Source organism: Choristoneura fumiferana, chromosome Z (genome assembly GCF_025370935.1).
Source record: "Choristoneura fumiferana chromosome Z, NRCan_CFum_1, whole genome shotgun sequence".
Classification (NCBI taxonomy): Eukaryota; Metazoa; Arthropoda; class Insecta; order Lepidoptera; family Tortricidae; genus Choristoneura; species Choristoneura fumiferana.
Window position 1 is genome coordinate 31753663 of NC_133472.1, and position 12319 is coordinate 31765981.

At 39.0% G+C, this 12319-nt stretch overlaps 1 pseudogene; it reads left to right on the top strand.

Moving 5' to 3' along the window:
* LOC141434394 (uncharacterized) overlaps positions 1-11403 on the top strand; it is a 21029-nt pseudogene extending 9626 nt beyond the window's left edge.
* Positions 11404-12319: the final 916 nt, after the last annotated feature.

Consider the following 12319-nt stretch of genomic DNA (forward strand, 5'->3'; position numbering starts at 1 on the left):
CACACAATCATATTAACTGGTGTCTGTCGGTCACAACTTGCCGCTACTACTAATACAAGGCAAGACTGCCAATACTAGCGACTTTTGCAATCCATAATCGCTAAGAAGTAGCAATGTTTAAAATCAGTTTTTGCTGAGACCAAATAAGCCTTTAAAAAAACTGGTCCCTCCTTGTAATTCCTTCCCCTTACTTATTTAGGCTATATTTAAGCGAAAGATCAGATTAGGCTGGGATATTTGTAAATCCCTTTTGCATTCACGATTATGTAGTTTATTTGCGTCAAATGAGGTAATTTATTGAATCAGGCGTTATATTGAGGAGGTCCACTATGAAATACCACGTTTTACCTTGCTACTTCTTCGTTTGTGGTTCATTAGTCAAATGAGGTCCCCTAAGTCATACGCTAAAGGTTAAAAGTCAGAAGCAGACACAAGATAATGGTTGCTATATTATATTGCAGCAGTTAGTGGATGGTCAATCGCAAGTTGTGCAGCAGCAGATGAGTATGGCGCAACACGAACAGACGCAACAACATCACCAGACCGTTACAGTTGTCTCTTCCATGCCCAGTTCCATGGCAGCCCATCAGGTAACTGACTTGTTCATTCAGTAGCTTAGGACTAACGTAGAGTCCATGAGTATTGGAAATACTATTATTCTCTAAGATCCAGTATATCACCTCGGTATTTGATTTGGTATCGTTCAAGTTTTATACAAGCCAAATTTTAGTAATATTTGATCTCTACCCTTGTCAGCAAAAGTAAGCAAAATGCTAGCCCTCCTTGATGATTATGTAAGTAATGCCATGATCTGAACGAAATGTCTGCCAAGGTTTTCTAAAGTTGTTTCTAAAGGCTTCAATCAAAAAACAGATAAAATGACAGAATCTCCAATATAACGCCACTATCGCCTTATTGTATTTTCGTAACGCATACTTGACCGGTCCCTTTACAAACAATGTGCCACACTTCCCTTCTCTTCTCAGTCATTTATATTGGTTTGATACAGTGCGGCAAACATCTTAATGAACGGGGCAAAAATGGAACTAGCACATAAAGGTACAATATTGCTTTAACCGTGGCGCCCTCGAGCAAACCCAAGTTCACTAAGATCTTCACTACGGGCCGTGTGCATGTGAGCCTTAAGATTTTTTGATCAGTACATGTAATTTCTGATTTAGGTGCAACAGCAGCAGACAGCAGGCGGCATGCAGCAGCAAGCAGGCGCGGGCATCTCCACGATGCCTCCATTGCAGACGCTGCCGCCCAACACACAGCATCCTCAGCAAATCAGGTCCAACTTCATTCTTCTTTCACCCAATGTTTCGTGCATTTTGTGCGGGCCCTTTATCCAACTTGTATGGCACATTCTGCTTCATTACGTTTAGCAAAACAACAAACTCTGTACTTCAATCTACTGTAGTGCGATATGTAGTGTGGAAAGCTAACAGATATCCAATGAAATAGAAAATAACTTGCAGGAGAGCTTAGACTGTAAGGCTGCGTTTCCACCAGAGATGTGCGAGGATGCGTTGCGAGGAATGTGTTTCTCGTGAACCAATAGAAACGCTTCATTTACCTGTCCTCGCTCTGGTCAGCTGTTTTCACTAGAGCTGCGCTGAGCCAGGATAAGTAAATGAAGTGTTTCTATTGGTTCATGTCATGACAAACACATTCATCGCAAAGCATCGTCGCAACATATTTGGTGGAAATGCAGCCTAAACCTACCAGTTTGTTCTCAATCTTTGGAAAATACATTATTCAGAATAACCTTCATTCGGCAAATTCGGCTTCGGCAAAGAACTCGATAGTTGTGGATGAAAACGTTAAATCCCGTTTTCTACTTTATAAAACGTCAGTGTCCGTTCGAGCATTCAGTTTCAATGAAAAGAGAAAACGCCCTGAGAGCCTTCTTTCGGATTGTCAGGCCTTTTGGCCCGTGGATCCAAAAACTATGGAATTCGTAGTCCTTTTTGACTCATTACTGTGTTGTTGCAGTGCGGAATGGGGCCACAGTAGAGTGCAGGTCATCCAGCAGCCGCTCCAGAACAGTACATATCTCCAGCAGTTGTACAACGCGCAGGGCCCGCTACTCATGCCCGGCAATATCGCGCTGCATCCTGGGATCAATTCGCAACAAATACAGGTGATGCTCATGCGTTTGCCCATTTTATAGCAGCAATTACTGAACAACTAATGTTTTACAGACTTTTAGACTCTTCGCTAGTCATACCGTAATTTTTGTCCGAATCATCGTATGTCATTATTTTTTTCCCACTGAAACCATATATTTTTCTGAAATTTTTAAATGGTCATCTTATAGAAAACTATAATATAGGTTAGGTTAGGTTAGGTTTGTTTTATAACAATTCTAAACAATTACTGGATTCAGAGAAAAAAGAGTTTATGGCAAACGATCATTCTGATAAACATTACTTTCGGACTTTCAATAAGTATGCGAGCCGATATGGACCCAATAAAAATAATTGCTAAAGTCAACAAAGTGCATTTTACGGAGAGAATTGTGTGTGGCAAATTATAGTTTTACCCCCTTATTCATAAAAAAACCTTAATTGAGGTTTGATCGGTCTGTTACTTAGCAGACTGATTAAGCTTAATAGACGGTTGTCAAGAAGTATGATTCATAAACGCTTGCTAGCAGTCTGCTAGTTGTTGAGCTGCTGATAGACGGATTAGACGCGTTATGTTGGCCACCTTGACAAATCAAGGACAAAAAATGGCCTAATCCAGCAGTGACAGCAAATTAGCACGAAAAAAATAAAAAGCACCATTTCCGATTCGCATGTTTATGTTGTGCAAAAAGCCATAATTATGTTAATCATCCGTTAATTTATTGTTGCTAATTTAGAGGATTTTTAAATACAAATTCCTGAAATAAATTTTCCAGTTTTTTTTTAATCTTTGCGTAGCCCTGCCTTCACTATAAATATCTTCGGTATGGTTTTTTGCTCTTGTCAAAGTCAGCTGTTCAAACTTGTGGCGGCCATTTTGTGACTTAGCAGGGAGATAAAGGAGGGTCTACGGTCCTCTAACTTTAGCAGAGCCTTGATCGACTGATTAGCGCTAACAGACGTTTATGAATCACGTTTTTTAGCATCGGGCCTTCAAGGAGCCTTCAAGGAGGCTCTAACTTTTTATGAATAAGGCTGTTAATATTTTACTGTCATTTTACTGGTGACGAATAATAGTAAAATGCACAGCAAGTGGATAAAACGCGCATTATATTCACGAGAGCCACAGGCCATTGTTGATTGTTAAGTCGAGCGTAAAATGTGTTTTATGAAGAAGTTATTGTAAATTTTTCATTTCGATTACGAGGAAATTAAACAGCAACAATGCTAACAAAGGTTTTATTTTATTAAGTTTTAATTTTCATGCATACCTATCTTTTAATAACTTATTGAAATTGCTTAGTATTTTTAATTTCTTAATGTAAAGGATAAAAAACGTATTTCAATAAAATAGTAACTTTTATTGTCTGGTTGTTGGTGCCTAATTGCCTTGATCTTACGAAAATTTTACTTTAAGCACTAGAACATAAAAGTCACTTTATATTTATAGCCTTATTCCAGTATGAAGTTAATACGAACTTTACGAGCATGAGAAGTGAAAACGCTATTGTTAGTTATACCTAAGCGGTTATAATAGCGTTTTTAAACTGTATTTTAGGTCATAGCTGCCGGCAAGCCGTTCCAAGGAAATCAACTCGCGCCCCATATGCTGACTACGCAGGGCAAACAGGTTCTTCAGGGTCAAACTGGTTGGTACCAAAACTTTTACTCTCTCCTACATTTAAGTACACGTTCTATTCGTTATAATAAAAGACTTAGTTTTCAATAAGAAAGTTTAGTTCAAACTAGATTATCATATGTTGGTTCCGCGGCTTTTTTTAAGTAGTCAAAATATCATAACGGGATTCTGACTTTTCGCCGAAAATTTTTTCCTATCATTTCCTGTTTCATATGGACGAACAACTTTTTTTCTGAAACTGTAGACTATTCAGAATATATTTCAGGACTATCCTGTAGAACCCTATAGGCTAGGTTAGGTTAGTTTTATAACAATTCCAAAGTACTTACAGTTTCTAAAAAACTAGTTCGTCCATATGAAACAGTTGGGATATGAATCATTTGAGTAAAATATGAATCATTTGAGTATAATATTTTCGGCGATAAATTCTCAGAGCTCAGAGAACCATCACATTTTTTATTGGTTGAGAACTAATACAGTAAAATTGTATGCAATTATTATTTCATCACAAAACAAAATCCACATATAGATAAATTCGACGGTCCCTGTTAACAGAGTCGGATCTGCAATTATTTCGCTAATGTCAAAAGAATATACAATTTTATATTTGACTTTAGTGCAATACTCCCAAAATGGTCACATTGCAGATCCGACTCTGTTAATTGGGACCATATATTTTTTCTGGTGATGTGCGGTAAGTCGTACGACGTAGGTATCAGTTGCTCAATTCAGTCATTCACGGTCACTCGCGTAATGCCATTTTGGACAGGCAGTACAGATGGACACACCTAGATAGTCGCTTACCAAACGAGCAGATAGCAAGAGTACTGACACTGCTGCCCCACAGTTGACAACAAAGCGTATTCCAATATTCAGCTTAATATTATATCGGTCGTAGTGCACCACCCCTTCCGCTCTAGAATGTAGTTATTAGTTATTGAAATGATTTAATTTTTGTTTCCCTCTCTAATGTGAATCTGAACTTCCACACTATTTAGTTTTTCAGTAAATTTTGCAGGTCTCACTACATATCAGGAACAAGGTTTATAAAATGTTCAAATTGGATTATAATTTTTTCCGGTCTCGTGATTGATGGACTGTGTATGTGTCTTGATTTAACGAGAGAATATAATTTTGTTTAATTATTTGGTAATAGTTAAAAATTATAATAATTGGCGTGTAAGATTATTTCTTTACGTTACAAGCTTTTGTTGATATAATTAATTAATTTGTTAGATTTGTAGGTTCTAGTTTCGAGCGTCCGCTTTGTAAATATTTATTTTATATTCCAGTCGTAGCTATTGTTTTATTATTTAGCTTAATGTCACGTATTCATAGAAGATGTAATTTTTAGGTAGTTCTTTACAGTCAAATGTATCAATAATATTATTATTAAGTTCATGACATTTTTGTAATTTTTTTTCGCTCTTTAAAGACACTTGCTTGGATTTGCAGCACCACAATTATCTCAATCTTTTTCATCAAAGTTTATTTTTCCCTAGATATGTAAATAGTTTAATGAAATCGATTTTGTTCCCAAATTTATAAAAAAAGTTGATCTTGCTAAATGTTAACTAATAAGGGTTTTCCTCCTGTACATTAACGCATTCACTGCCACCGAGGCATATATGCGTTTTTGGAACTTCCCCCCAGTGCGGCTGTCGTAATTATTCATACATTTTGAACGCACATGTATGTCGGTGGCACCTGTGGTCAGTCAAGTCAAGTCAGGTGGCAGTGAATGCGTTAAGTCATTTTTGAAATCACGTGATGAAATTTACCTTCCGCTCTGAGTCGACTGTCACGAATAGTTTTGTTAACTTATGTGTGGTGCACGGCAGCTCCGTTCCCCGGCTACACGACGATCCCGACCATCCCGACCACGCAGAACCAGACGTTCGTGTTCAGTCCGCTGGGCGTCATCAACTCCCAGCCCAACTTGCTGCCGGCGCACTCACAAGCCTCCGTTTCGGGCATCGGGCAACAGCAGAAGACCAATGAAATGCACAAGGTAAGTTAACGCGAAAGTGATGTGGTTTCGGGATTAATTTTCATCATGAAGTCAGTCGACCTCCCTTCACAACTTAAATATTTGGACAAAGAAAAAAATGACATTAATTTGCACCAGGACGTAGGCGTGTTCGAAACTTTAACCAAACTCAGAATACTGTCAGTCCATACTTCGCTGGTAATTTATTGAGTAGCTTAGCAAACAGTTAATATGTATATACAATGTTCTTGTGTTTGTGTACCATATTTTATAATATAATACTCATTGTTTTGTTCTTATTTATTAAGATTAAATAATATAATCGTTCTTAACATATCTGCAGTTCCCAAACCGAAAACCAGAATGCCAGTCCAACCTACTTTTTTAATCGACTTCAAAAAAGGAGGAGGTTATCAATTAGGTTGATTTTTTTATGTTTGTTACCTCAGAACTCCGTCATTTATGAACCGATTTGATTTTTTTTGTGTTTGTCTGGGAATGTGTTCAATTAGGTCCCAACCACCAAATCAGGATCTGGGATCTGATGATTGGATCTTAAGGAAATCGAGGGAACTCTTCTAATCAAAGTGAAAGTCAAGTCAAAGTCAAAATATCTTTATTCAATTTAGGCTATAACAAGCATGCTATGTCAAAAAAAATCTACCACCGGTTCGGAAAAACCTCTGTTGAGAAGAATCCGGCAAGAAACTCAACGAGGTATATTTTTTTAAACATTAATGTTGTAGGGACACCCATTTGTTATAGTAAATTGGCTACATTTAGTAGAAACTCGTGCATTTGCTCTTGAAAATCATCATTTGGTGAAGTGGAACATATGATGAAGACTACAGTTGACCATCGGAGTTACTACTCAATAACAAGTATTTCAAGGGTTGAATTTGAATTGACACAGTTGCTAAGCAATTTATGCTTCTCGTAATGCATATGGTAAAACGGGTGGTGAAGCACCAGGACTCGTCAATAATGAACGTCTCTGCATCGGAAAAGCAATCTTTCGTAAAAGGTGACAAGCAGTTATTATTAAACTATAGATTATAGTATCTTAGATTATTTACAGTAAACAGCGTGAAAAAAAATATAACAAAAATTAAACCGACTACAAAAACCATGAAAATTTTTTCTACCAGTCTGAAGTCGGTCGGTGCCTCAGCACGAGCCAGCATGATTGAAGCCCAATATAAAGTGCGTAGGGGAGGTAGATGACTATAGGTCCACTCCTGCTGGCTCGTGCTGAGGCTCCTACCGACTTCAGACTGGTAGAAATTGTTTTCATGGTTTTTGTAGTTGGTTTCATTTTTGATATATATTTTTTATTATATTATAACTAAATCTTTATTTAACTTGCCCTGTTTGTTTATTAAATGTCAACTTCACTTGCTTTACGCTAATACTGGAGTTGCCATCCGAGAAAATCATTCCATATTATGTTCTTCAAAATGTTTCGAAACTGGCTTTACTGGGCTTCCAATTTTTTATCTGCATGGCATGAAAACATCCCAGGCAACATAGTGTCTCTGTTCCTTGGGAAACCTACAAAAAATAAAATTTAATTTTAAATATACCAACTGTGAAAACTATCGTAATTTGTTATAGAAGATAAGACTAAGGAACCGATGGGCAATAAAATAAACGAAAAATGATCACCTATATACCTCTACTTAATTAAAAAATATGTCTGTTGAACATAGCCGCATAACTCTGCATATTATATCGCATCTACCATGGGGAGTGTTCTGACGAACTTTTCAAATTGCTGCCTGCGGCTAAATTCCACTACCGCACTTCGAGGAACCGTCTGTCTTTCCATCCTCACCATCTTGATGATTGGCAGTCTAGTACCGTGCGTGGAATCAGCTTACAGCGACAACATTCCCGGAGCGTTACAACTTTAGGGATCTTTAAAAAACGAGCCTATCAATTCCTTAAAGGGTCGGCAACGCACCTGTGATTCCCCTCATGTTGCGGGTGTCCATGGGCGACGGTGATCGCTCTCCATCAGGTGACCCGTCTGCTCGTTTCCCCCTCGTTTATTATAAAAAAATAAAATAAAAAAAACAGTAAAGTATACACACTATTTTACTTCATGTAATAGGAAACTGATGGTTCAATAATGTAAACCTTGGTCAAGAAAATTAAATGTTAATGTATTTTATATCGTACTACGAGAACTTAACAATAACAATCATTCGGTGTTTTTCTTCTGATCTCTTAGGCATACGATTCGATCTTGTGGAAGATCGTATCAAAGTGAATCGATTCAAAAAATCGTAGATCGTATTGCTTAAGATCGTTCTTCCAAAAGATCGATTCAGATCGGGCAATGATCCCTATCATTGATTCGTTGGTGCAGGTGATGAGTGGCGGCAAGGTGGCGAGCGGCAAGGGCGCGGCGGTGCCGGTGCAGGCGCAGTGTGTGCAAGTCTCGCAGCCCGTGCTCGGCGCGCAGCAACAGGCCGCGCAGATCATCAGCCCGCTGCAGGTTGGTGATCCCTGGCTTTCAGCCCAGTAGTTGAGCAGTATTCAGCTAAACTAGTGTTTCTTGAAGGTTCTGCAGTATGGTCATATTTAGGATTTTGAAAAACACCACTGTCGACAAAAACATCTGCCAAAAAAACATAGTGAAATTGATTGCGAAAAAGTTCCACCCTGTACGCGATTCAGTTTCTTTGGCTGTACATGGATATAACGCCACATTAGGTACACAAGTGGTCAGTTACTTTGATGCCGACTGTGTTACTGACTGCCAGTAACAGAGTTTTTTTACTTTATGTAGTACTAACTATTGCCTGCGACTTAGTCCGCATAGAATTCGTTTATCGCTATCCTGTGGATTATGCAGTTTTCCGGGATTAAAACAATCCTATGTCCTTCCCCAGGACTCAAACTATTATCTGTATACCGAATTTCATCTAAATTTGTTCAGCGGTTTAGACGTGCAGAAGTTCAAGTCGATTCACAAGAGCTGGCATGAACGGATTGAATGAGTGATTGAAAGTATCTGTGTGTTATCTATTTGAATATTTACACTTGATACAGATGTGTAAATGTCTTGCATCTGTCATTTTCCTACAAAAATGTCTGTGACATTACTCTCGTTCAATCCATTCGTGTCAGCTCTTCTGATCCGATCTGTAACAAACAAACAGACTTACAAACTTTTGCATTTATAATATTTAGTGGGATGTTTTTTTTTACTAAAATGTATGGATCAAATGTATGTTTTTTTCAGGCGGGCGGGCAGACGATGCAATTTGCGCCCTGGCAGATCTCGGGCGCCCTGCCCCAGGTGTGGGCGGGCGGGCTGCAGCCGGGAGGGCTTCTCGCGTCCAACCCGATCTTCCTGCGCGGGCAGCCCGACGCCGCGCCCTCCATGTTCATACAACACTCGCCACAGAATACCGTGCAACACAGTTAGTATACACCATTACCACAAAACAGATAGGTACAGAAATCAATCTACATACAAAGTGCGCTCGAGCAACGCAGTCATAGACACTGCGCACGGACACGATATCTCGGACCGGTTGGGACCAGTGCGAGCGCGAGTGCCATCCGCTTGAGACACGCGTCTGTGTGCACTTTGTTGTGCAATAATGGGGCAACAAAAAAAGTTATTATAACTATTCAGTGGACGGTTATTTAAACAGTGAATTGTCGTTTTTTAAGCATTTTAACCTTACTAGGAAAACCCGACTGTGTAATATTTTTAAGTTTCATTATTTTTACTTCCCTCTGCGCTGGCACTCATGCAAAATAATTAAGTAACACAAATCGAAATTCTTTAATCCATTGCTGTTTTTTTTTGCTTATGTAGTTATACGAAGCGTGCATCTTACCTTCGACTCTTTTAACAAAACCATGGTTGGATGTTACATGCTGTTTACCGGAAGCTGAAACTAAGAAAATTTAATGATTTTGGCATCGTATGTATGTATGCACGTAGCATAAGTATGTATGTTATATGAATGAATGTTACACGGTGTAACACGATGCTACTTCACCGCAAGCTAAGCGCTGCGCCACTATGTTATAGTATAATTTTAAGACACGCTTTGATGCTGCGAACGTTAATAAAAAACTATGCTGTGCGAATGTTCTCCTAAAATTGAAATTAAATCATTAGACCAGGAAATTTTTTAATTTTTTTTGCTAACTTAAGTTAATTGTTATAAGTATGTCACAATAACCCCCCGCTAATTTGATAGCAAGATGCAATCTATACATCTATAAATCATCTATTCACGAACATGTTTACATCTTCTACAAGTGCGCAGTCTGTTGTTCTAGTTGCGTTGCGCAAAGCGAATTTGATTTTACGTCTAACCATGACTATACCTAAAATGCTGTTAGCTCCACCCGAAATACAAACTGTTCAGAGTACAGTGATGGTTTACTTCGATAAGGTTGTACTGCGTGTTGAACCTACGGCGTGGTTTACCTGTATACCTAATGTCATCCACGAAGACGCATGATTTTGTCAACATTAGACATTAATGACATTGTAATAAGAACCACGGCACGTGTCATCGTGAATGACTCTACCTATATATATTCGTAGTAACTGCTGAAACTTTTTCATCGGTATTGGTGGCTTTTAACGTGTAAATATTTGTAATTGAGTGGAACATTGCTCTGGTTGGATCCCATTAGTTCCGTAGCTTGTATGACATTAATTATAATGGAACTGGTGAGAACAGACCTTGCTGTGGCGTGAAAGAAGTGGTTCCAAACATTTCATTGCGAAAATTCGTATTTGATCACCTTTTAGTCAGCAGTCCGATATTGATGAAGTATTGTTTTCCAGATGCTTCGGTGGCGTGCGCGAGCTCGACCCGGCGAAGCCCCGCGCTTCGACGGAGGGTATGGCCAAGGCGCCACGGCCGCTGTCTACAATCATGCCCTCGGCCGGCATCCGGCCTGCCGCTTCCGTCTCCACGCAAACCAGCGCAAACCAGGCTCAGAATCAGGTCACTACCATAGTACTCACCCCCAATCAGTCTGAGGTAAACGATCATGTATCGAGGAGACCGCGACACGTGATACATCGACATTGTGACTGTCTTAGAGATGCTCTTGTTACACGCTTTGGTCAGACATAAACTGATAAAAAAGTAAGTGCGCGCGAGAACATATCGTTCTACCTGTTACATATAATGAAAAAGTTTGAGATTATAAAATGGATGATAAAATTTTTTCTTTTAAAGAATGCCTTCTTATTTTATAACTAGTAGTGGTTAAAATCACTTTTGACGCAGGCAATGATAGCTTTTATAGAGTGATATCAAAAAGTCGTTTTTTTTCTTACGTAGTTTTACTTCCCCTTGGAGAGAAATTTCTGGGGTTAACAAGGCTGTTTTAAATCCATCCATAATTATAAACACTACAATGGCCAAACTAGTATTTGATTGCTTACGCTGCCACAGGGATTATCGTAAAATTGCTCCACCGTAGTACATACATACCATACTACACATACTGTAGAGTAACGTATAGTGTGCTGTTTTTCAGGCGAAGCACCGAGGCAAGCCCGGCGTGCGGTCCCGGCGCCGGCCGCCAAGCAGGACGCCGCCAATCAGACCAACAAGCTGCAACACCAGATGCAACAGCCCAAGCAACAGTGAGTCCGCAACACACAGCATTAAGCTGCTGGCACGGAGCCACCCACCCACAAATATCTCACACGTCCTACTGGCCCTAGAAATAAAGTCGTATCAGATATTTGATGTACGTTTTACGGTGTCAGATATTGTGCATGTCAAAAAGATCTATATATACAGCTTCATGCCACTAACCATAAGTACACATATGAAGGGTGCACGGAAAGAACATGTCTAGTCACCTTTTTTAACTGAAAATGTAGAGCTCGCCAAGTACTATATGTTAACATTGAATATGGATATCTGAACAAATAAAACAATATAAAATATATATTTTCACTTTAAAAAATGGTAACCATAGTAATTGTTCGTGATGACGATGACTAACTTTAAACCGCTATAACTCAAAAAGGTGCTTAGGTGACTAGACGAGTTCTTTCCGTGGACCCTTCATATATTTGACTTAACGGTATGGATGTGTAGATATTTATACCTTCGACTCTGTACGGTGAAGCGTGAGCGTGAGCAAAGGTGAGCGTGTCTATTGTTGAAAACTTGTACACATTCAAGTTGGAAATATCTGTATTCCGTCATCCATCTGTATTTTTGTCATATTACCGTATTAAAAATCATTATTTTTGCTGTTCAACATAGCCGCCTGGCAACACTGGTGGGACTGATGGGGTTTGGGCAGACTCATATTTACTAAAAATCTAAATAAACATTCCACGCAAGATACGCTACCCCTGACATGGCATAACATTATTATAGAAAGTTTTCCATATTTGAGACAAAAGACCTCAAAAATGTCTCCTTGACAAAGAAGGGACGCTCTCATTTAATTTCTGCTGTTTTATGTCATACATTAACTTGTTTGTTTTTAATTGATATTAATCGTAAAATGTCGCTCTCCGACAGTATCCGGCTATTAACTGGCGAG